Consider the following 22,362-nt stretch of genomic DNA (forward strand, 5'->3'; position numbering starts at 1 on the left):
CACTCTGGATATTTAAATTACATAATCCACTAAATTCTCTGTAATATTTAATTGTCTTCCACGTTTTTTTTTAATATTTACAATCAAAGACATTCCAACTAATATCCGCCAGAAGAAATATTTCTTTTAAAGAATAGATTACTGAGAGTTATTTATTTTTAACAAATTAGTTACTAAAGTAGATAAAGTAATATCTATTGTAAAATGCTAAGCACTTTGCATACATTATTGTGTTTAATTCTGACAACAGCCTCTGAAGTAAGCAATACTGTTATCTTCATTTTACAAATAGGAGAAATGTGGCAGGTAAAAAAGAATGTTTCCTATGGATTGTGTTTATGTTCACACAGCCAAAATGTGGCAGTGCTGGCATTTGGCCCAGATTAGTCTGATTCTAAGACCATGACTAAGCACCTCGGAGTAACACATGCAATGACTTGAGGTGTGTAGGATACAAAGCAGTTTTAATACTGGATTTTAATTTCCAACATTCTTCTTTAAATGTACTTCAATAAGGATCCCATTCCTTTCTTTCGTTTCTTTTCTTTTTCTTCTGGCTAGTCCTGAAAGTTTTTATTGACTCTATACACTTATTTTAAGTACGTGTATACTGGACACTTTTATGAACTCACCTATTAAATAAGACTTTCAGTTGATGCATTAAAGTTTGCCCATGCTATACATATATCTACTATCTGTAAGGAATAATGGTTTTGTCTTCTATTATCTGTAAGGAATAATGGTTTTGTCCCCTCTTTTTGAAATTTTGTTCTTTTTATTTTGGTTTGCTTTTGTTTCTGCTAAGTACATTGAACGCAACCTCCAGAACAATGTTTAATAATAGTAGCATTAAATTTTAGTCATGCTTCTGATTTTAATTAGACCAGCTTTACTATTACACTATAAAGGTAATATTGGTTGTTGTTTTGAAAGAGATTATTTCTTTTTAAAGAAACTGTATCCCTATGACTCTTTTACTAGATCATTATTATTTTAATGAAGCTACAGGTTGATGTTTATACATTTTAGATATATTTTTTTAAAAAGGTAGGAAGAGAATTGTCAAGTTATCAGTTTGGTACAGGCCCAAGACTTGAGTGAAGGGATGGAGAGTTGAGGTAGAAAGTACTCTATCTTTCCGCATTTTAATATCTGAGCAGTCTTTGTTGCATAAATCATAATGCCCTTTCTCCATATTCTATCAATTAGTGCCTTTTAAAAATTCATTCTGGAATATGGTTATGTATTTGTCAATCTTTGTTTATTGTTGTGATGTGATTTTTATTATTTTTCCATGTCTCCATAGACATTTTTTAAGGGACACTGTAAAAGGCTACATCAAAACCTGATGGAGACATGAAATCTCAGGCCTCAAACCTGGTCATTTCTCAGCCCGTCATCACTTTCACAATACTCAATTCCTTTTAGAGGAAAAGAATCTATATGGTTTTAGAGATTAGGTTTCTGGCCTGGAATGCCTGCTGGGTTCCTACTTACTATGCTAAATGTCCAAAATGCTTGTTCATTCGTGCATTTAAGTGAAGAAACTGCTCAGTAGCTTTGGGGTGGTGTTCTAGTCTCTCTTTTTTCTGAAAGACAAACAATAAGTTACAGAGCTATCTTATAAACCACCCTTTGCTTACCTTGAGGCATTTATTGAGTCAGTGAATATTTTTCCATGCCATCTGAGCACCAGGCATTTTGCTGGGCACCAAGGATACAAGACTGAGTAAAGAGGACATAGCCTCTGCCCTAATACAGACGAAAGAGTAAACAACTCAGCTAGTAAATAAGTGTTTCTCTGCTCTTGTCTGTCTGTGCTCAGAATTATAGAAAGACAAGGATATGTATCCATCAGTCAAGTTCTCATGGGAAGCAAATGGCACACTCAATTGGAATCAATAAAAGGGACTGTAAAAGGGAATGATAAGAAGACCGTTTCTAAAGATGTGGGCAGGGTGGAGGAAACTACAGAGGACCATGCAGAATCCTGAAATCAGAAACAACACAGGTTTGGAAGGATGAGGGAAGGAATGGTTTTCAAGACCCAGTGACAGAGAAGCCCAGGTGAAAGGGCCACGTGAAAGAACACAGCTACCCTCCAGCACATGGGAAAACCCAGACGATAAAAGCCATGCCTTCTCTTGTGTCTTCCTCTCTGCTCTTCTTGTGGTGCTCATCATGGACTGGATTCACTAGGAAGCACAGGGCCAGAGTGTCTTTGCCTGTCACACACTCTTGTCAGCTCCCTTTGGAATGGAGCAGTGTGTGAAAGGGTTGGGGGGGCGGGGTGGATCTGGAAGAAGAATGGAAAGATCTAAAACATAAGCAAGTGACCTATTCTGAGGACTAAGAGAAGTTTGTAAAGTCAGCAAGTTCTTGGTGAGAATGCAGAACTGATGGTGACACTGATACTCGGTGACAGCATTGCTTTGAGTACGTCACTCATTCTTCCCCAAACCCAATGCCATATCAGAAAGTTAATAATAATAATAGGTACTGTTTGGGATTGCTATGAGAATGAAAAGAAAAAAAAGATGTAAAGCCCTTTGAGTTGTACCTGGTCCACATAAAAAAACTACATGTTAAATGTTATCATGAATAGTAGTTTATTTTCTGCTATAATTGTTCATAGTAGTCAGAAATGTCCCTGCATTTTCCTGGACAGAAGAGTAGTAAGTCAAACTGGCACACTTGAAATTAATTGGATGAAAGAGGTGGATGCTGCTGCTAAAAGAGAAGTAAACCATATTGCATTTTTGTAAATTAGTGGTTCTGCCAATTCCTGGCCAGGAGAATTGTGAAGTTCTGAAGAGATAATTCAATTACTTAAAACAGAGCAAATATAGCTACAACCTAAAAGCAGTTGCAGGTTGACCTAGAAGGAAGGATTTCAGGAAGACAGCTGAAATACTTGGGGTTTTCACTATATCCGGACCCTTACAATGCATACTTTAATTCTCACAACACACAAGAATCATGCAAGATGTATATTTATGTATGCATGTATATATGCACAAAAACACACATAATATACAAGGCACAATCAACTTTTCCTGCCGCTATCCTACCCCTTCAATCTTCCAGAGACTTAGGAGACCAAAAAGGGGAGGCTCTCTAGGCAGAAAAGAGTGTTAACACTTAGCTTCACATTTGGTGTGGCTTGATGCTTTTTAAACTCTAAACAGTAGATGATTGAAGTTTCCTCTAAAATCACTTTTGGCTTCAAAGATGATTACTTGTATAAATTATTTTTTAATGGAAGAGGGTGGGAAGAGTGGATGGGGATAACTAATGCAGGCTTCTTTTCATACCAATTTTCTATCTCAAAGTAAAATTTAATTTAAGTTCTTGAGGCCTTCAGTGTTAATGAGTATTTATTCCTCTTTTTCTTATAAAAAAAAGATGAGCATTTTTAGCGTGATTAAAGTTGATGACAATCTCATTTCCATAATTACAATGTATAGCTTTATGAAAATGTAACCAAAATAATGTTCTTTGTGTGTGTGGAGTGTGTGCATTTTCTTTTTCAGGAGAAAAGTGGAGAAAAGAAATGGAGATTTGTTTGAAAGGGAGAGGTTTTCATTTCCCGATATTTTCCCATTGGAGATCAGGTGTCGGTAGACGGTTCACATGAGTGACATTCTGTCTTCTAACCCTCAGCATCCTCATCTCCTGTACAGAGATGGTGATACCTAGGTGGCAAGGCTGTCATGAAGACCTGATAAAATAATGACAGGAAAGAGGAATTTTAACAAGAACAGAATCAGAATATTTAGTATGATATTTATAATTCTCAAAAAATGATGCAGTGGTTGAGTTCAGGCACTGAGACAGAATGGGCTTAGGTTTGAATCTGAACTGTGGCTCCACTAGCGCATTAGTTTGAGAGCAAGGTGCATGACCTCTGTAACCATTTATTCCTTAATCTGTAAAATGGGGTAACAGTGGATCCTACCTCAGGATATTGCAGTGAGTCAGTGTAGTAAAATACGTCAGTCACAGTGCCTGGCACGTCATAAGGACCCAAAAAATGTGTCTATTGTTATTGATAATATTGTTGTTGCTGTTATTATTGAATAAGGCAATTTAAGAGATAAATATTTGAATCTTTGTTCTTTTTTTGTTGTTGTTCATTCAGTCTCAATTTTCTGGAACACTAAGTTTCCACTGAGGACAGCACGTAAGTGAAGTGAAAAACAGCAGCTAGGTTAGATCTTGCCGTATTATTCTTTCCAGTACCTTCAGTGACTGGGTTTAAAACTGCGACGTAAATGTAACAAAAAAAGTTACTAAGCATGACATCCAATATAAAATGTAGCCCATTACAACAGGCATATGGATAAAATATTTCCTGTGGGTAATCTGGTTTACCATCAGCTTTGCCAATGTGTGCCACATAGTTCCTCACTAAAATAAGTCTGAATGAAACATTTGGATCTCTCTGGCAAAGTTGAAGCTTTTGTATCTTAAATATTAGATAATCAAATTCAAAATTATCTCTAGCATCCTATTTCAATTCCACAAACATGGTGAAAAATACAGTTTGGCATCAAGTGACACAGACCACATCTCAGCCACACCTCTCTGATTCAAATACCTTCACATTTTCACTTAAAAATTCAGGTCTCCTGACTTCCAAGCCTGCATAAGCATGAGCCTTCCAGTCATATAAATGTGGGCTTGAGTCTCTTCTTTCTCGTCTACTGGCTGTGTGACCTTGAATTAGTTATTTAACCTGATTGTCTTCATCTGTAAGACTAAGATAATGGCTCCAATATCACAGGCTGTTGCAAGGATTAAATTCAATCATGAGTGTCAAGTCCTTTCCACATAATAAGTATCAATAAATGGTGGTTTTTATCTTTTCTAAGCCTTGGCTATGCTAAGTTCAAATATGGTATGGTGGTGAGTGATTAAACTTCACTCAGAATCTTCCATCACTGATATTCTAAAAGTCAATTTGTAAAAAGAAAAAAATATATATGTGCTGAAAGCATGTTCTGTGCCAGCTTTATTATTATTATTTACCCATGTGTGAGTCAGCTTTTGAATGAAGTGGTTAATGATTTGAATGGAATTAGTGGAATCCTGATATTGATTACTCAGTGTTACATTTTTATCATTTCTGACAAATGGGTATTTTTAAGATAACCTTGGTAATTTATCTTTAAAAATTTGACACACAGTCCCTTGAGACAAATTCATTCCATTTACACCAGCCTGTTGGAAGAGCTAAGCGTTTACTGTCATTTTTCTTAATGAAAAATCGAACTGCAACTCATCAAAGTTACCAGGAAAACATGATTTTATAAATGAAGGATTTTTAATTCCCTAATATCCTGAAAGTGATTTTGTAATGGCTGCATTGTTCTGGAAATCTCTGTTTTCTTGCATGTTGTATTTAATTTTTCCAATCAAAATTACCACCTCTGATCATATTGGTATGTATGAAGGGCCTATGGCTGTTGATATGACATAAAGCTTTAGTTCATTTAGTTATAGAAAGTCATCATGTCATTAAACACATATTTCACACATGGAAGTCATTCTTTTGCCACAACTCTCTAAGTTAAAATTATAGCATAAACTTGTGGAATGTTGCATTTTCAAAGCGTATTGTATAGCATCTTTAGTAACTTGCAAAGGTGTTTTTTTCCCCACATACATTCACTGCCTTAGTCTATTTGGGCTGCTATAATAAAATACCATAAATTGATTAGCTTATACATGACAGAGATTTATTTCTTATAGTTCTGGAGGTGAGAAAGTCCAAGATCAAGAAACTAGCAGATTCGGTATGTGGCGAGGGGTGTTTCCTGCCTCATAGATGGTGTCTTCTAGCTGTGTCCTCACGTGGTGCAATCACAAGGCAATTTTCTAAGGCATCTTTCATAAGGACAGTAATGCCATTCATGATCCACCCTTATGATCAAATCACCTGCCTAAGGCTTCACCTTCTAAGGCGATTACACTGGGGATTAGGTTTTGAACATATAAATTTTGGGGAGACACAGCCATTCAGACCACAGCATTTATCATAGTTTTTCTCCCAAAATTTCTACAGGAAAGATAAGGCAGTTATTTCCATTTGATCAGTGGGAAAAATTGTAATTGATGCAAATCCACATGGTTAATAAAGAGTAGAGCACAGTCTATAGCCCAACTTTTTTGGTGTATTTTGTTCAGTGTCATTTCTGCCTAAATTATAAATAACTCCTTCTGAGTTTATTTCTTTATCTTTGTATATTTGTTCAGATGTAACAATGGATCCAATGCAAAATGAATTAACCACATAAGAAAAAATGCGATCATATCTTGTAACAAGAAGTCCTAACATAAGTAAGCTAGTTAGAGGTTTGATAACCTAGTTAGAGGTTTGATGTTGACATGAAGGATCTGTCTCCATCTTCTGCCCTGCTGTGCTCTAGCAACGAATATGTTCCTCAGGCTAGTCCCCCAATGGTCAAAAGATGGCTAGCAGAGATGTAAGGAAAAACTTGCTTCATCCAAAGGAACGGCTGAATTTGAAAGCAGATTACACAGAGAGATTATTGTAAATAGCATCAATACAATCCAGTCAACACTGAAAGCTTAAATCCAGCCATTATTGGGATGATTTAATTAAGTAAAGTTCCTTGTGCAGGCAGATTTTAAAATGATATAACCTGATTTCTGAAACCAATAAAAATCTAAGAAGCCAAAGACAATTATTTTTTCATTTATTCACATCGTAAAAACAGATGCAATAAATGGTTGGGGCCATCTGAAGATATTTTACAAGCTGTTCCATCTGCTTGCTGGCATTCTACCCAAGCAGTGTGGGTGGTTCTGAGCTCTGAGTCATCTCTATCTAACAGTTGCATAACTTGGCATGAGATGGAACCATTTTCTTTCCTTTCTTTCTTTCCTTATTTTTTATGTCCTGGAGTGGATAGAAGCAGGTCATTTATTTTGTTTTGTTCCACTTCTAAGACAAGGGGGAAAAAAGTTCTTTTTTTATGTACTTGTTCAATGTTTCAGAGTGCCTTGGCTGGTAATTTCCTAGAAGGGTGGTTTTAGGTGTCCCCTGAGGGTAAGATAGAAGCTGTCATCTATTGCTTGCTTGCCAGCTAAATCTTTTCACTGGCTATGCCCAACTACTTATATACATCTTCCACTTGCTCTGCCCCTGGTGTATTAAAAGTAAAATATGTGCTGAAATTCACCAACATAAAAGAATACATAAGTTCTTATCAGATATTTACGTTCTTCCTGTTCAAAAAAAAATTTCATACATCAAATTTCACCCAGCCAGTGACTCGTGACACTATGTAGTATGACAACATGAGAAACAGGCATGAATTCAGGCTTAGGCAAAAGTAGGAGTGTATGTGAATCCTTTTCAGGTGGTCTTATACAATCATTTTTAATTGCTTCATTCATTTCATTTTCCTCTCACCAACACGTAAAGGAGTAAGTTAGGGAAGATTCTACTCTTTCTACATGTCATGTAGACATGCAGATGCCTAGAAGATTAAGTGATTTGTCCAAGATAATAAATATTTGAATTGCAAGTGGATTCTGATTTTCAACATATCCATAAAACACTCAGTATTGGTCAGAGAAAGTATGAATGAAGAATCTCACCGGAGAGTCTAGTCTAGAATCTCATATTGTTGTGATGTATGTGCAGATCCTTTGTCCGGGCTGAAGCACACATTCTCCCAACTACCTGAAGTGTTGTCAGCTGATAGCTGAAATTTTGTCTGAGAATTTGTCCTCAGACAAAAAATAAAAAAAGCTCCCTCTTCCATAGTCATGCCCTTTCCTTTGGGACATTTCTCATCTACTGATTGTTCAATATGGGGGTGAAAATGCCTACTTTCTTAACCTCAAGTCATTACAACTTTAATGAAAGTTTATCCCAACCCAAAACTCCCCATGGAATCAGCTGATAGCTTTGTTGTCAATGCGTTGAAATTAAATTGCTCCAGACCTCTGTCTGATCATACTTCCATCGCTTTCTAATAATCTTTCTACATGCAAATCTTTTTAGAATTTTTCTCCTGGGGGATCTAGCCTAAGGCAGGTGGTGTCAAGAAGAATGAAGATCTGACACAGGATTTTGGTGTTAGACTAAATGGAGTATGGATAGCCCTATTGGCATACTATGGCTGTGTAATTTTAAAATTTTTCAGTTGTGGTAAAATGAATAAGGTATTGGTGAAAGAAAATGTGCTGGCAAGGGTAACATCTCTGATATATGAGAAATTTTAGAGGAGGTAGTAAATTATAGGACAATGGAATTAGATGAATAATGGCTACGTGTAAAGTCAGCAGGCACTGTTAATGTCATATGGAGAAACTCTTATCTCATGCAATCAAAAAACATAAAATAATTCAGGTCTGGCCTAGGACTTAATAAGTGGCAGAAAAACAGATTGAATTCTCCATCTTAGAAAATAGATTTTGCCAAAATCAGACCCTTGATTTGGAAAGAGTAGGGTCTTCTGAAAATATGAAATGGAAATATCTTGGTGGATGTATCCAAATGTCTTGAATCTCCAAATGCCTTACTATGCCCTGGGCTTACAGAAGTAGGCTGCTGTGACCTGTTAAGGAAAGTATTCCAGTCTTCCTTGACAAAAATATAGAGAACTATGCCTGCAGGACCATAAAAAGAATACATCTTGGAATGTACCTCCAATTCTGTTTTGACCACCAGACCAATGAGTCAGGTCAAGTCATAATACAGTTTGGCAAGGGGGCATGAAAGGAGAAAAAAGAACATACATACCCAAAGAGGGATGCAGGACCTAGCCAAAATGTATCCGAGGAAAACTAGATTTTGTATGGAAGTATCTTGAGGATGCTGCAATTGAGGGGGTCATAAAGTTGTGTAAGAGAAGGTTTAGTATCCCATGATACATACTTTAATATCCAGGCAAGGACTCTGAGGGCCAGTGGTAGTATACCGTTAGTATGGTTCTTGGAAACTTGGATAAAAGACTGCCTCATGCTAAATGACATAAATATGCCAGGATTTCCATGCTAGACAATAGAAGAAGGTACCAAACAGCTCAGTGAGGTGGGCATGATAGAGTTGACATACTAGGTAAGCTAGTGGTGTCCATAAGAAGTCTGTGTGCCCTGGGAGCTTAGCAGTAATGTAATAGTGAGAGAGCACTGGCATTGTTGAGAAAGTCAAAGATGGTTGTGTTTTATAGACCAAAACCAATGGTAGGAAATGTTTTTAGGGAACTGGGCTAATTGATAGCAATGCAGTGATACAATCTTAAAGTAACAGTGATGAGGTCATAGTGTTTAACTGTCAGATAAATGGCAAGGTCAAAGTGGCAGTCGGGAGGAGTTACTTGAGGAGATCAGTGGAGTTGGTTAATAGAAAATAATATTCTTAAGGGCAAGATAGATGGGCAGCTAACAAGGCTATACCTTGAACAATATAGTGGAAAGAAATTATTAAAAAATGGTTGATTAAGAGGCAAAGTGCAACTACACAAATTAAAAAAGTGTTATCCCTTGACCAGTTTCTGATCCTGAGTCAGTGCTTAGGCCTAGAACCCATTTATTAAAAAAAGAGGTTGAATGCGCAGGACTATGGAAATTGTATTCAGTAATAATCTTTATCCTTCCACAACAAAACCTAAAGCCCTTTTCTAGAACTATTATAAATTTGGTAAAAGAAAAAGCCCAAACATTTCAAGAACTGATGGATACAGGGTCTAAAATGCTCTCTGTCATGACTACAGTGGAAGATGCATGATTCTGTACTTGTCAAAACCCATAGAATTATATCTCACAAAAAATGAATTTTACTGTATGCAAATAAAAACAAATCAACAAGGATATGGGGGGAAGGGTATTTTGATTGGATACTCCAAGGCTAAAGACAAACTGTACATAAACACTGCCCTGTAGTTAGTAAAGTTATTTCTCTCAAGAGTATGGGCTAGCAATTTTAACTACTTTATGTATATTTAAATGTTGAACAAATAATTAAATATATTATTTATAATGAGAACCAAGTTTCTCATGTTGATAAAGAAGTTACAAATAAAGAAAAAAATGGCTGAAATAAAGTGTATTGGATTGAAATTGAAAGTAACAGTATGAACTGATGGTTTCAGAAATATATAGAGAATAGGAGGATGGTTACCAGAGTCTGGGAAGAGTAATGATTGGGGGAGTGTTGTGGGGGAAGGTGGAGGTGGTTAATCAGTGCAAATACAGTTAGAAAAAATAAGACCTAGTATTTTATAGCACAACAGGGGGATTATATTCAACAATAATTTAATTCTACATTTAAAAATAACTAAAAGAGTATAATCAGCTTGTTTGTAACACAAAGGATAAATGCTTGAGGGGATGGATACCTAATTTTCCATAATATGATTATTACACATTGCATACCTGTACCGAAATATCTCATGTATGCCATAAATATACTACAATGTACCCACAAAAATAAAAAATAAAAAAATTAAAGAAATACGTACAGATAAAAATGTTGACTGTTGCATTTGCTGTGCAGAAACTGTTTAATTTGATGTAGTCCTTCTTGTTTATTTTTGCTTTTGTTGTCGTTGCTTTTGGTGTCATATCCAAAAAATCATTGCAAAGACCAATGTTAAGGAACAAAAGCTCCCTATGTTTTCGTCTATGAGTTTTAAAGTTCCAAGACTTACATTTAAATCTTTAGTTCATTTCTGGTTAATGTTTGTCCATAGGTATAAGGTAGGTTTCAATTTCATTCATTTGTATATATATATATCCACTTTGCCAACACCATTTATTGAAGAGACCTTTCTTTACCCATTGTATATTATTTGTGCCCTTATCAAAAATTAGTTGACTGTATAGGCATGGATTTATTTCTGGGCTCTCTATTCTGCTTCATTCATCTATGTGTCTAATTTTATGCCAATACCATACTGTTTAGATTACCATAGATTTGAAATATATTTGGAATCAGGAAGTGGGATGCCCCCAACTTTGTCCTTCTTTCTTAAGATTACTTTGATTATTTGGGGTTATTTCTGGTTCAATATGAATTTTAGTACTTTTTTTAAATTTCTGTAAAAAATGCCAAAAAATGCCATTGGAATACTTATAAGGATTATGTTGAATCTTTAGATCACTTTGGATAGTGTGATGGTTAATACTGAGTGTCAACTTGATTGGATTGAAGGATGCAAAGTATTGTTCCTGAGTGTGTCTGTGAGGGTGTTGCCAAAGGAAATTAACATTTGAATCAGCAGACTGGGAGGGGCAGACGCACCCTCAGTCTGGGTGGGCACCATCTAATCAGTTGCCAGTGCAGCTAGAATAAAGCAGGCAGAAGAAGGTGGAAAAGAGCAGACTTGCTGAGTCTTCTGGACTTCATCTTTCTCCTGTGCTGGATGCTTCTGGCCTTCAAACATCTTCAACTCTTGGACTCTTGAACTTACCCCAGTGGTTTGGCAGGGGCTCTCGGGCCTTTGGCTACAGACTGATGCTGTTCTGTTGATTTCTCTATTTTTCAGGTTTTGGGACTCAGACTGGCTTCCTTGCTTCTCAGCTTAGATGACCTGTTCTGGGACTTCACCTTGTGATCATGTGAGTCCATACTCCTTAATAAAATCCACTTCATGTATACATCTATCTTATTAGTTCCATCCTTCTAGAGAACCCCAACTAATACAGATAGTTTGGACATTTAAAACATTATTTTTTTCAATCCATGACACAGGATATTTTTCCATTTATTTGTGTCTTCTTCCATTTCTTTATAATTTTGCTTTATAGTTTTAGTGTACAGATCTTTTACCTCCTTGTTAAATTTCTAATTATTTTATTCTTTTTGATGATTTTTAAATGGAATTGACTCTTTATTTCTTTTTCAAGTATTTCATTGCTGATATGAAGAGACATTACTGATATTTGTGTATTGGTTTTATACTCTGGAACTTTACTGAATTTATTTTTTAATTTGAATCAATTTTTATGAAGTCTTAGTGGTTTCTACATATAGAAATATGTAATCTGCAACTGGAGGTAATTTTAATTCTTTCTCTGGTTTATATATCTTTTATTTTTCTTTCTTGTCTAATTGCTCTGGCTAGGATGAGTACACTGTTTAATAAAAGTGGCAAGAATGGGCTTTCTAGTACTGTACTGCAGCATACAAGACAAACTTTCCATTTTACTCATTAACTATGATATGATGGCCTTCAGTGTGTTGAGATAAGTTTCTTCTATACCTATTTTGTTGAAAGTTTTTATTATGAATAGATGTTGAATTTTACCAAATACTGTTTCTGCAACTATTGAAATGGTCATGTAATTTATATCTTTCATTCTGTTAATATGATGTATTACACTGATTAATTTGAATATGTTGAAACCATCTTGCATCTCAGTGATAAATATTACTTGGTCATGTTGCATAATCTTTTCTGTTCTGTTGTTGAATTCAGTTTCCTCATATTTTATTGTGGATGTTTGTATCTATGTTTGTTGTGGTGTCTTTGTTCAGCATTGTTGTTAGGGTGATATTGGCTTCAAAAAATGGCTTTGAAAATGTTCTTTTTTTCCTATTTTTTGGAAGAGTTTAACATGAATTGCTGTTCATTCTTTGAGTATTTAGTAGAATTCACCTATGAAAGTATCTGGCCTCGGGCTTCTCTTTGCTGGAAAGGTTCTGATTACTGTTTCCTTATTGATTTTGGTTTGCTCAGGCTTTCTGTTTCTTCTTGATTCACTCTGGTAGGTTGCATATTTCTAAGAATTTATTCATTTTTCAAAGGTTATCCAGTTTGTTGGCATATAATTTTTTGTAACAATCTCATGATCCTTTCCATTTCTGAGGCATCTATTGTATTGCATCTTCTTTCATTTCTGATTCTGTTTGAGTCTTTTCTCTCTCTTTTTTAGTCAAGCTAAAAGGGTTGCTCAATTTTAGAGATAGAGTCTTGCTGTATTGCCCAGGCTGGTGTTCAGTGGCATGATCATAGAACATAGTTCACTGTAACTTTGAACTGCTGGGCTCAAACAATCCTCCTGTCAGTCTCCCAAAGCATCGTTACTATATTTACTTTTTCTTTGGACTAACTGTAGCCTTAATCTGTTCCTCTTTCTCTTTTACTTTTTGTTTATTTGTTTGTTTGTTTGACAGAGTCTTGCTCTGTTAACCCAGGCTGGAGTGTGGCAGATCTAGGCTCACTGCAACCTCTGCCTCCAGGGTTCAAGCGATTCTCCTGCCTCAGCCTGCCCAGTGACTGGGACTACAGGTGTGCACCAGCATGCCTGGCTAACTTTTTTCGTATTTTTAGTAGAGATGGGGTTTCACCGTGTTAGCCAGGATGGTCTCAATCTCCTGACCTCATGATCCACCTACCTCGGCCTCCCGAAGTGCTGGGATAATAGGCGTGAGCCGCCATGCCTGGCCCTGTTCCTCTTTTTCTAGTTCCTGTAAGTATAAAGTTGAATTGCTCATTTGAGATTCATTCCTTCCTTCCTTCCTTCCTTCCTTCCTTCCTTCCTTCCTTCCTTCCTTCCTTCCTTCCTTCCTTTCTCTCTCTCCCTCTCTTTCTCTCTCTCTCTCTCTTTCTTTCTTTCTTTCAGATGGAGTTTCACTCTTGTTGCCCAGGTTGGAGTGCCATGGCACAATCTTGGCTCACTGCAACCTCCACCTCCCAGGTTCAAGCGATTCTCCTGCCTCAGCTTCCCGAGTAGCTGGCATTACAGGCATGTGCCACCACGCCCAGCTAATTTTGTCTTTTTAGTACAGACAGGGTTTCTCCATGTTGGTGAGGCTCGAACTCCCAACCTCAGGTGATCCACCCTCCTCGAACTCCCAAAGTGTTAAGATTACAGGCGTGAACCACTGCACCCAGCCAATTTCTTCTTTTTTAATGTCAATGTTCATCATTGTAAACCTTCCTCTTAATACTGGTTTTGCTGAATCTAGTAAGTTTTTATTGTTGTGTTTTCATTTTAATTTGTCTTAAGATATTTTTTAAATTTCCTTTTGATTTATTCTTTGACCCAGTGACTGTTCAAGAGTGTGTTGTTTAGTTTCCACGAATTTGTAAATTTGATTTTCTTGCTGTTATTGATTACTAATTTCATTCCATCATGGTCAGAAAAGATACTTGGCATATTTAGACCTTCTTATATATAAGAATGTATAAAGTGAACATGGAGCATTCTCAGAATATATCACATTAGGTCTCTTGGGTGGAAATTTCCATATCTGTCTACTAGTTCCATTTGGTCTAATATGTAGTTCCCAACCAATGTTTTCTTATTAGTTTTCCTACTATTATTATTTGAACACACTGTTATCTGTTAAATCTATGAAGAATAATGGATATAAAAGATTTTGTTTTGATTTAATTTATTCCTTTTCTAATGTTCTTTTTTTGTTTATTTATATAGATCTGAGTTTCTGACCTATATTATTTTTCTTCTTTCTGAAGAATTTCTTATAACATTTTTTGCAAGGTAGGTCTACTGGTGACAAATTCTGTCAGTGTTTGTTTGTGTGAGAAAGTCTTTATTGCTCCTTCACTTTTGAAGAATGACTTCTCTTGATAAAGAGTTAGAAATTTGTGGCGGGGAGGGAGGGGCATGTATCAACATTTCTCTTCAGTCTTCTCTTGCTTCCATAGTTTCTGAGAAGTCTCATAGAATTCTTATCTTTGTTCCTCTATAGGTAAGGTTTGCTTTTCTTCTGGCTTCTTTAATGATTTGCTCTTGGTCTTTGATTTTCTGAAGTTTGAGTATATGTCTAGGTTTAGTTTTTGGGGGTTTTGCTCTCTCTCTCACTATCTTTTTTATTATTATTATTTATTCTTCTTGGTGTCCTCTGAACTTCTTAAATCTGTGGTTTTGTGCCTAATTGTAATGTGATTTTTCTACATTTCTTGATCATTTGTTTCTGTCTTTTACATTCTTTTTTTCTCTTTGCATTATTGTTTAAGAAATTTTTCTTGCTATTCCTTCAAGCTCCCTGATGCTTTCCTACCCTGTGTCCAGTCTATTTATCTCAGCAAAGGTATTCTTTCTTTCTGTTACAATGATTTTGATTTCTAGTATTTTATTCTTTTGTAGAGTTTCCATCTTTCTGTTTATATCACCCATCTGTTTTTGCAAACCATACTCATTTTTTATTAGAACCCTCATCCTATTAGTCATAGTTGTTTATATTGACGCATACATTTGTGCAAGCTGCCTCAATTTCAAAAATTAAAACTATATAGGTTTATACATTAAATAGTCAACGGAAAGGGCTGAATTCTATGCAAGGAGAAAAAGGGAGGAAAAATAGTGTATTTTTCCCTTGAGAGTCTCAGTTTTAATTCTAGGTTTGTTCATCTAACCGACATCACCCAGTTCAAATCACTTCTCTGCAACTCAGTTTCTTCACCTACAAAATGAGTGGTTAAAGTTGGAAAGGACCTTATAAATCTTTTCTGGAATTCTCTCACCTTCATTTAAATGGATGTTTCACAAAAGACAAAGAAACAGGAAAAATCACCAAACTTCCACTATATATGTGATTTCTACCACACTACAACATTGCTTATGGGAAAAAATGTGACTGCTAACTCTTAATTCAAGCCTATACTCAAGGAATGTAACTTTCATTACCGAAACTCGGATGATGCGTTCTACCTTTTTTTAAAAATATGAGATAACATGTACAACAGATCTTTCATGTTCTTTTGTCACCTAAGATTTTCTCTGCAGTTCTAAATAGAAAATTAAATTATGTACTTTAAATTGTTGGGAATGAATGAATACAATCATTAAACTAGGATTACTAAGGGTTGAACATGAGGTATGTGTGTGGAGGAAGTTGTGGAGGCAGGAAAAAATATATTTTACCCAATTAGTACCTTAAACTTTGTAAATATTAGTGCATTTGATTAATACAAGTAATGTATGGAATAGCCATTCTGGGTTGTATTCAGTATGGAAATATTTGAAAGCAGCCTCTGTTTTTGTTTTTCCACGTTGTTCCTTTTCTCACCTGAGAAATTTCTGGGTCACTAAGGAAAAAGCACTTGGGTCTAATTCAATTTCTAGATAGTTAAACAATATCAGAAATGCCAAACCGTTGAACCTCAACTCAACTTAAAAACCGTGCCCTGCACATTCAGTAAGCTAATGGTCTGCTTCACTGTTCTTTCTACCAGATTGCCCCTTTGCCTTTTCATTTCTTTATAAAGCAACATTTCTTCCAGGTGAACACCCCTGCAAGGGCAGGCATGGAGAGTGGCCTCATCTATTAAGGTGACACAGTTAATCACCTTTGACAATATTCATTTGTGGCTGAAGTGAAGCATTTCCAGATCAGAAATGACACTCTGATATTATAGTGCTATTAACACCTACATCCACAAATGCAGAGATTTTGCCCAAGGATGCTAAATATCACTTCGGAATAAATTTATTTGACACCTAGATTGGTTAACACGTGGTCAAATATTAACACAGACTTTTCAGGACACATATAAATATGAACAATGTTCTACAAAGCTTTCTTAAAGTAGTAGGAAGAAAAGAAGGTAGGAACAAAGAAGTAGTAAAAAGCTTGGGAGTATTTGCTTCATTGTTCGTACTGAATGATATAGGTACGTATATTAATGTTCTTGCTGCTTCCTTCATGTTCATGAGGAGGACATAAAAATAGATAACTCCAGCCTACCCACAAACAGATGCTTAGTGCTAGAAGAATACTGCAAAGTATTGTGATGGAGGATGAAACAAGGACACAGCCTGCTGAGGAGTTCATGTAATGCTTCTTAGAGGAGATGGACTCTGGGCTGGATGATGAAGAACAAGTACTAGCCATTCAAGTGAAGAAGTGAGGGTGGTGCATTTTAGTTGGGGATATGCACAGAGACCAATAGAAATAGAATCAGTAGAGCAGCTGAAGTAGTCCAAGAAGTAAAAAAGAGTGAGATATGCAGCTGAAATAAAAAGTAAGAGCAGAGTCTTAGAAAGCTTGGTATATTGGCCGAGTGCAATGGCTCACGCCTGTAATTCCAGCACTTTGGGAGGCCAAGGCAGGCGGATCATGAGGTCAGGAGTTCGAGACTAGCCTGGCCAACATGGTGAAACCCCGTCTCTACTAAAAATACAAAAATCAGCCGGGTCTGGTAGCGGACACCTGTAATCCCAGCTACTGGGGAGACTGAGGCAGGAGAATTGCTTGAACCTGGCAGGTGGAGGTTACAGTGAGCCGAGATCAAGCCACTGCATGACAGCCTGGTGACAGAGTGAGACTCCATCTCAAAAAAAAAAAAAAAGAAAAAAAGAAAGCTTGGTATATCATATTCAGATGCTCAGAATTTATCCTGTAAAGCATGAGGTTTATGCAGTTTGAAAGAGAAGAATGATTACCAGTGAAATTCTGTATGTCCCAAGGGAGACTGCCAAACTCTGATCACTGATCTTACCTCCAAAATAATAGGATTACAAGAAAGCTTGCAGATAACTTTTGTTTTAATTCCTCCTTGCTTTTAACAGATGAAGAAACTGACACTTAGAGAAAGGTGAAAGTGATTTGTTTTAGGTCACATGGCAGAACTATGGAAAATGTATGGTTAAAATTAAAACATCAGAACTCTCAGCATAGGATTATTCTCATGCAAATTAGATCCTTCTCCCGATCTAGTCAAATCTAATGTAGTGCTACAGTACCTTCCAACTCAATGTAAGGTTATCATTTTCTAATTTAAAATAAGACAAAACCTAGGAAGTTAGCCGAACAGTTTGAAAGTTATTATTTGGAAGAATCAAGGAGCATTCATGTCATAATTCACCACTTCAGGATGTTAAATATCTAGCAAGAAGCCAAATTGGACATCAGAAGAGTTCTGTTATGTCTGCTAAATAGGTTATTATAGGTAATAACCTTTTGCCTCAGTTTTTTAATCTATAAAATGGAATTAAGTCTAGACTATCAACACTATTCACCTGCATAGAGAGTGTAAGAATAACATGTGATAATAGATGTGGAACTGTGTATTTAAAATGGAGTTTTTCATGTCAGTGTTTCCCATATGGTGCATAACCCACTAGGACTACACAAGATGATTTTACACAAGGGAAAAAATAAGCAAGTGATTACATTGCCTCTCAGCTCCAAATCCACTCTTCTTTGCCTTGATGTAGTTTCTCAACTTGACCAAGTAAATACTTCTCCCTTGACAGGTGGTGAAATATTGGGCTTTGTCAATAGAGGATGCAAGAGAAATGTGGGAAGGTGCAGAAAGAGCAAAGAGCTTGTTCTCTTGGTTCCTGTGTTTTCCTTCCTCTTGTGGCTCTCAGTGGTGTGCAGGACATTCAGTGGCATTCAATGTTTAATCAGTTTCTTAGGCTACTTCTTTTGGGCTAGCTCCAGTTCACTGACATCTTAGTTGGTGGCTTCCTGTGCATAAGCTCTTCCCCAAGTCATGTCAAAAAACCTTTCCCCCTTCCAGAGAGCTGCATTCAAGGACAGAATCTCAGCATTGGGAGCCCGGGCTCTTCATGTTTCATTCACTTCTTGAGTGCTTTCCCTCAGCCTTGGAGGTAGCAGCTTTTCCCTATAGCTGCTATGTCCCTATTTCTTAGAAGGCTTTTTTTTTTTTAATCTTGTTTAGTAGTTAACCACTTTTACTAGTTAATACCTTTTTATATTACTTTTTCTCCTGCTGAAATTACTTGTGTGATTTCTGTCTTCTGGCTGATCTTTGAATAATATGGAATATATATTATTTAATATTTAAAATTATTTAACATTTTGATTACAATTTATGATTACTATGAAATTATAATTAGACTCAAATTTATTATTTTGTGGTAGAAATTTAAAGTTTTCACCTCACAACAACTTTTTAAATGTAAACAAATGGCTTACGTATAATATTATCTAAATAAGAGTAAAGGTAGCTCAAAAATATGGCAAATTCATAGCTGTTCTATAAATGACTGGAGTTGAGGAAAGTCTAAACTGTTTAATAAGCAAAATACCTAAGGTATTTAACAATAGTTTTTAGATTTCTAAATTATGTCCTTTATTAAACAGTTACATAGAATGTACTGTCAATTTATGTGCATAATCTTATTTTGGTCTTACAACAACACTGAAGAGTTATTTTATTCCCCATTGTATGTATAAAATGAAAATTAGATTTAGATAAATTAAGTAAATTGCTGAGATGAGGTACCTAGTAAGTGATAGATGTGCAACTCAAACCCTAATCTGATGTCAATGTCTGTGCATACTGTTTGTAATGGCAAAATACTGAAAATAAGCTGCAGGTCCCAACGCACTAGGGGTTGGTTAAATTGTTCACCAAAAACAATAGAATGATAATTAACAAAAATAAATGATGAGTTATTAACTGTGTATTGACCTTAAAATATAACCATGATATAGTGTGAGTTGGAAATATAAAAACAGAATAAGTTACAGAGTTGTGAGTATCGAATGATCCTAATTTTGTAAACCAAAATGATGCATATGCATGTACATGTGTACATGTAATGATGTTTATGAACGTCTGGGAAAAACAAAGAAGGCTGCGCATCCAGTTCTTAGAGCTGGGATTTTTGAAGTGAAAGGATGGAATTTCATTTTTATTGAAATATATGTAAGACTGTGAGTGACTTTTACTTTAGTTTTGTTCAGTAATTTTTGAGTGAATTTTGAAGTACATTGTGTTCTTACAGCTATGCTGATTGTCTATTTTGCATAATTCTCCAGTAAAAAGAAACTTAGCAGATGCTCTCACTGAAGGCAGCAGTCATAGAGGAAGATCTGAAGAAATAATTCCTTGAGTGCAGTATCATCAAAATGCCCAGAACTCTGATGAGTGTTTCCTCTCTCAATTTCCCATGCCAAGCATATTCTAGTCTCTAAACCTGGTTAACCTGGATGAGTGGATTTCTCACCATATAGATATTGGCTAAGCAAGTTTGACTTATGGAGTCTGTTCTCAAAATATAGATATTCCCTGTTAACTTATTCTACCATGAAGAGCTCAGCTAGATTCATAGAAGTTACAGATTCTAGGCTGGTAGCTGTGGCTCACGCCTGTAATCCAACCCTTTGGGAGGCCAAGGTGGGTGGGTCACGATATCGAGAGATCGAGACCATCCTGGCTAACATGGTGAAACCCCATCTCTACTCAAAAGGCAAAAATTAGCTGGGCGTGGTGGCACACACCTGTAGTCCCAGCTACTCGGGAGGCTGAGGCAGGAGAATTGCTTGAACCTGGGAGGCAGAGGTTACAGTGAGCCGAGATCGTACCACTGCACTCCAGCCTAGACAGAGTGAGACTTCATCTGAAAAAGAAAGGAAAGGAGAGGAGAGAGGAGGGGAGGGAGGGGAGGGGAGGGGAGGGGAGGGAGGGGAGGGGAGGGAGGGGAGGGGAGGGGAGGGGAGGGGAGGGAGGGGAGGGGAGGGGAGGGGAAGGGAGGGAAAGGAAAGGAAAGGACTTACAGATTCTGAACATGAAGAGTGAAAAGAATGGCATGGTGTTTTAATCACCTTCCAACTACTCCATTGTTGAGGGGAGGATTCCCTCCCTAGGGTTATAGAGATGATTAAACATAAGATACCCCACACTGGACAGATGAAATTATTAATGTATTGGTTACATGTACTCACAGTCTGCAAGAGAAGGAGACTGCATGCCCTGTGGGGCTACGTGGATTGCACGGGAGAACAGAGTGCACAACCAGAGGATGTGGGAGGCAGGCTTTGTAATACCAAAAGGAGGCGGTGCCCTGTAGTTCCTGTAGGAAAGATGTGATTGACCTATTTCAATAGCTCCATAAGCCAACAAAAAAACTGAAAACTTACTACTCCAAGACTGCACTTGGTCTTTGACAATAGCATTGTTTGGCTAAGGGACCTTATTCCCAGGAGCAAAGTGGAGAAGTGAACCTGTGGTTAGGCCATTTGAGGCCCTTTTGAGTTCACCAGCTGTCAAAGTAGTACATAATATTGGACCTTAACGTCACATGTGGACAATGATTAAACTACAGTTTAACTCTAAAGGAGTTGGATTCAAACAGGTCATACTTAGAATGTGTGACTGAACTAAAATTCCAGTGCAATATCACCGTTTTATCCATGGTTTCTCTTTTTGTGATTTCAGTTACCAATGATCAACCCAAGGTCCAAATATATTAAATGAAAATTCTGGAAATAAATAATTCATTCATAAGTTTTAAATTATGGGCCAGGCATGGTGGCTCACACCTGTAATCCCAGCACTTTGGGAGGCTAAGGCAGGTGGATCACCTGAGGCAGGAGTTTGAGACCAGCCTGTTCAACATGGAGAAACCCTGTCTCTACTAACAAACAAAATTAGCCAGGCATGGTGGCCCATGCCTGTAATCCCAGCTACTTGGGAGGCTGAGGCAGGAGAATCACTTGAACCTCAGAGGTGGAGGTTGCGTTGAGCTGAGATCATGCCATTGCACTCCAGCCTGGGCAACAAGAGCAAAACTCTGTCTCAAAAAAAAAAAAAAATTGTATATCACTCTGAGTAACATTATGAAATCTTGCATAGTACTGTCCAATCCTGCCCAAGACTTAAGTCATTTCCTTGTCCAGTGTATCTACATTGTACATGCTACCAACCTGTTAGTCACTTAGTAACTATCTCCATACTGCAGTGCTTATGCTGAAGTAACCCTTATTTTTACCTAACAATGACCGCAAGGTGCAAGAGTAGTAACACGGCATATTGTTATAGTTTTTCTATTTTGCAATATTAGTTATTCTTGTTATGTCTTACTGTACCTAATTTATAAATTAAACTTTATCATAGGTGTCTATATGGAAAAACATCATATATATAGGGTTCAGTATTCTCTGTAGTTTCAGTGATCCACGGGGGTTTGGAACTTATCTCCCGAGCATAAAGGGACTATTGTACTTTTCTAAATCCTGCAGGTTATTTATTCTAGGAGTTGTGTGACAGTGTTTGCTTTTTGTCTTAAAATGTATTTGTTGACTTTGTAGAATAATATTACGTATATTATAGAAGAAAAGCACTTTATTTCCATCAGCTTCCATAAATTGCTCTCAACTTCACACCAAAAAATTAATTTCTGTCCTTGGATTAGAACTTAGGCAGTTTAAACTAGGAGATCTTTTATAAGAATAAAAACAACAATGGCTTTTACATCATCTAGCATTTTTAATAACGAACTTAAAAATTATTTTATTACAGCACCCATAAAAACATGAGCATGGGCATTATAATTAATCTACAGCTGGGCCAAGAAACAAACATCTGCACAGGGAATGGATTGTGCAAACAAGTACATTCTGTTAAAAAGCCAGACAGATAGTAACATGCGGATTTA

At 36.7% G+C, this 22,362-nt stretch overlaps 1 long non-coding RNA gene across 1 annotated transcript in view; it reads left to right on the top strand.

The window, feature by feature from the left end:
- LOC135968995 (uncharacterized) overlaps positions 1 to 22,362 on the top strand; it is a 336,916-nt gene that overhangs the window by 115,461 nt on the left and 199,093 nt on the right. The window contains exon 3 of the long non-coding RNA XR_010584045.2: positions 11,526 to 11,598. This is a non-coding gene — a long non-coding RNA (uncharacterized lncRNA). The remainder of the gene's footprint in view (positions 1 to 11,525; positions 11,599 to 22,362) is intronic.

This window comes from Macaca fascicularis, chromosome 20, assembly GCF_037993035.2.
Source record: "Macaca fascicularis isolate 582-1 chromosome 20, T2T-MFA8v1.1".
Taxonomy (NCBI): domain Eukaryota; kingdom Metazoa; phylum Chordata; class Mammalia; order Primates; family Cercopithecidae; genus Macaca; species Macaca fascicularis.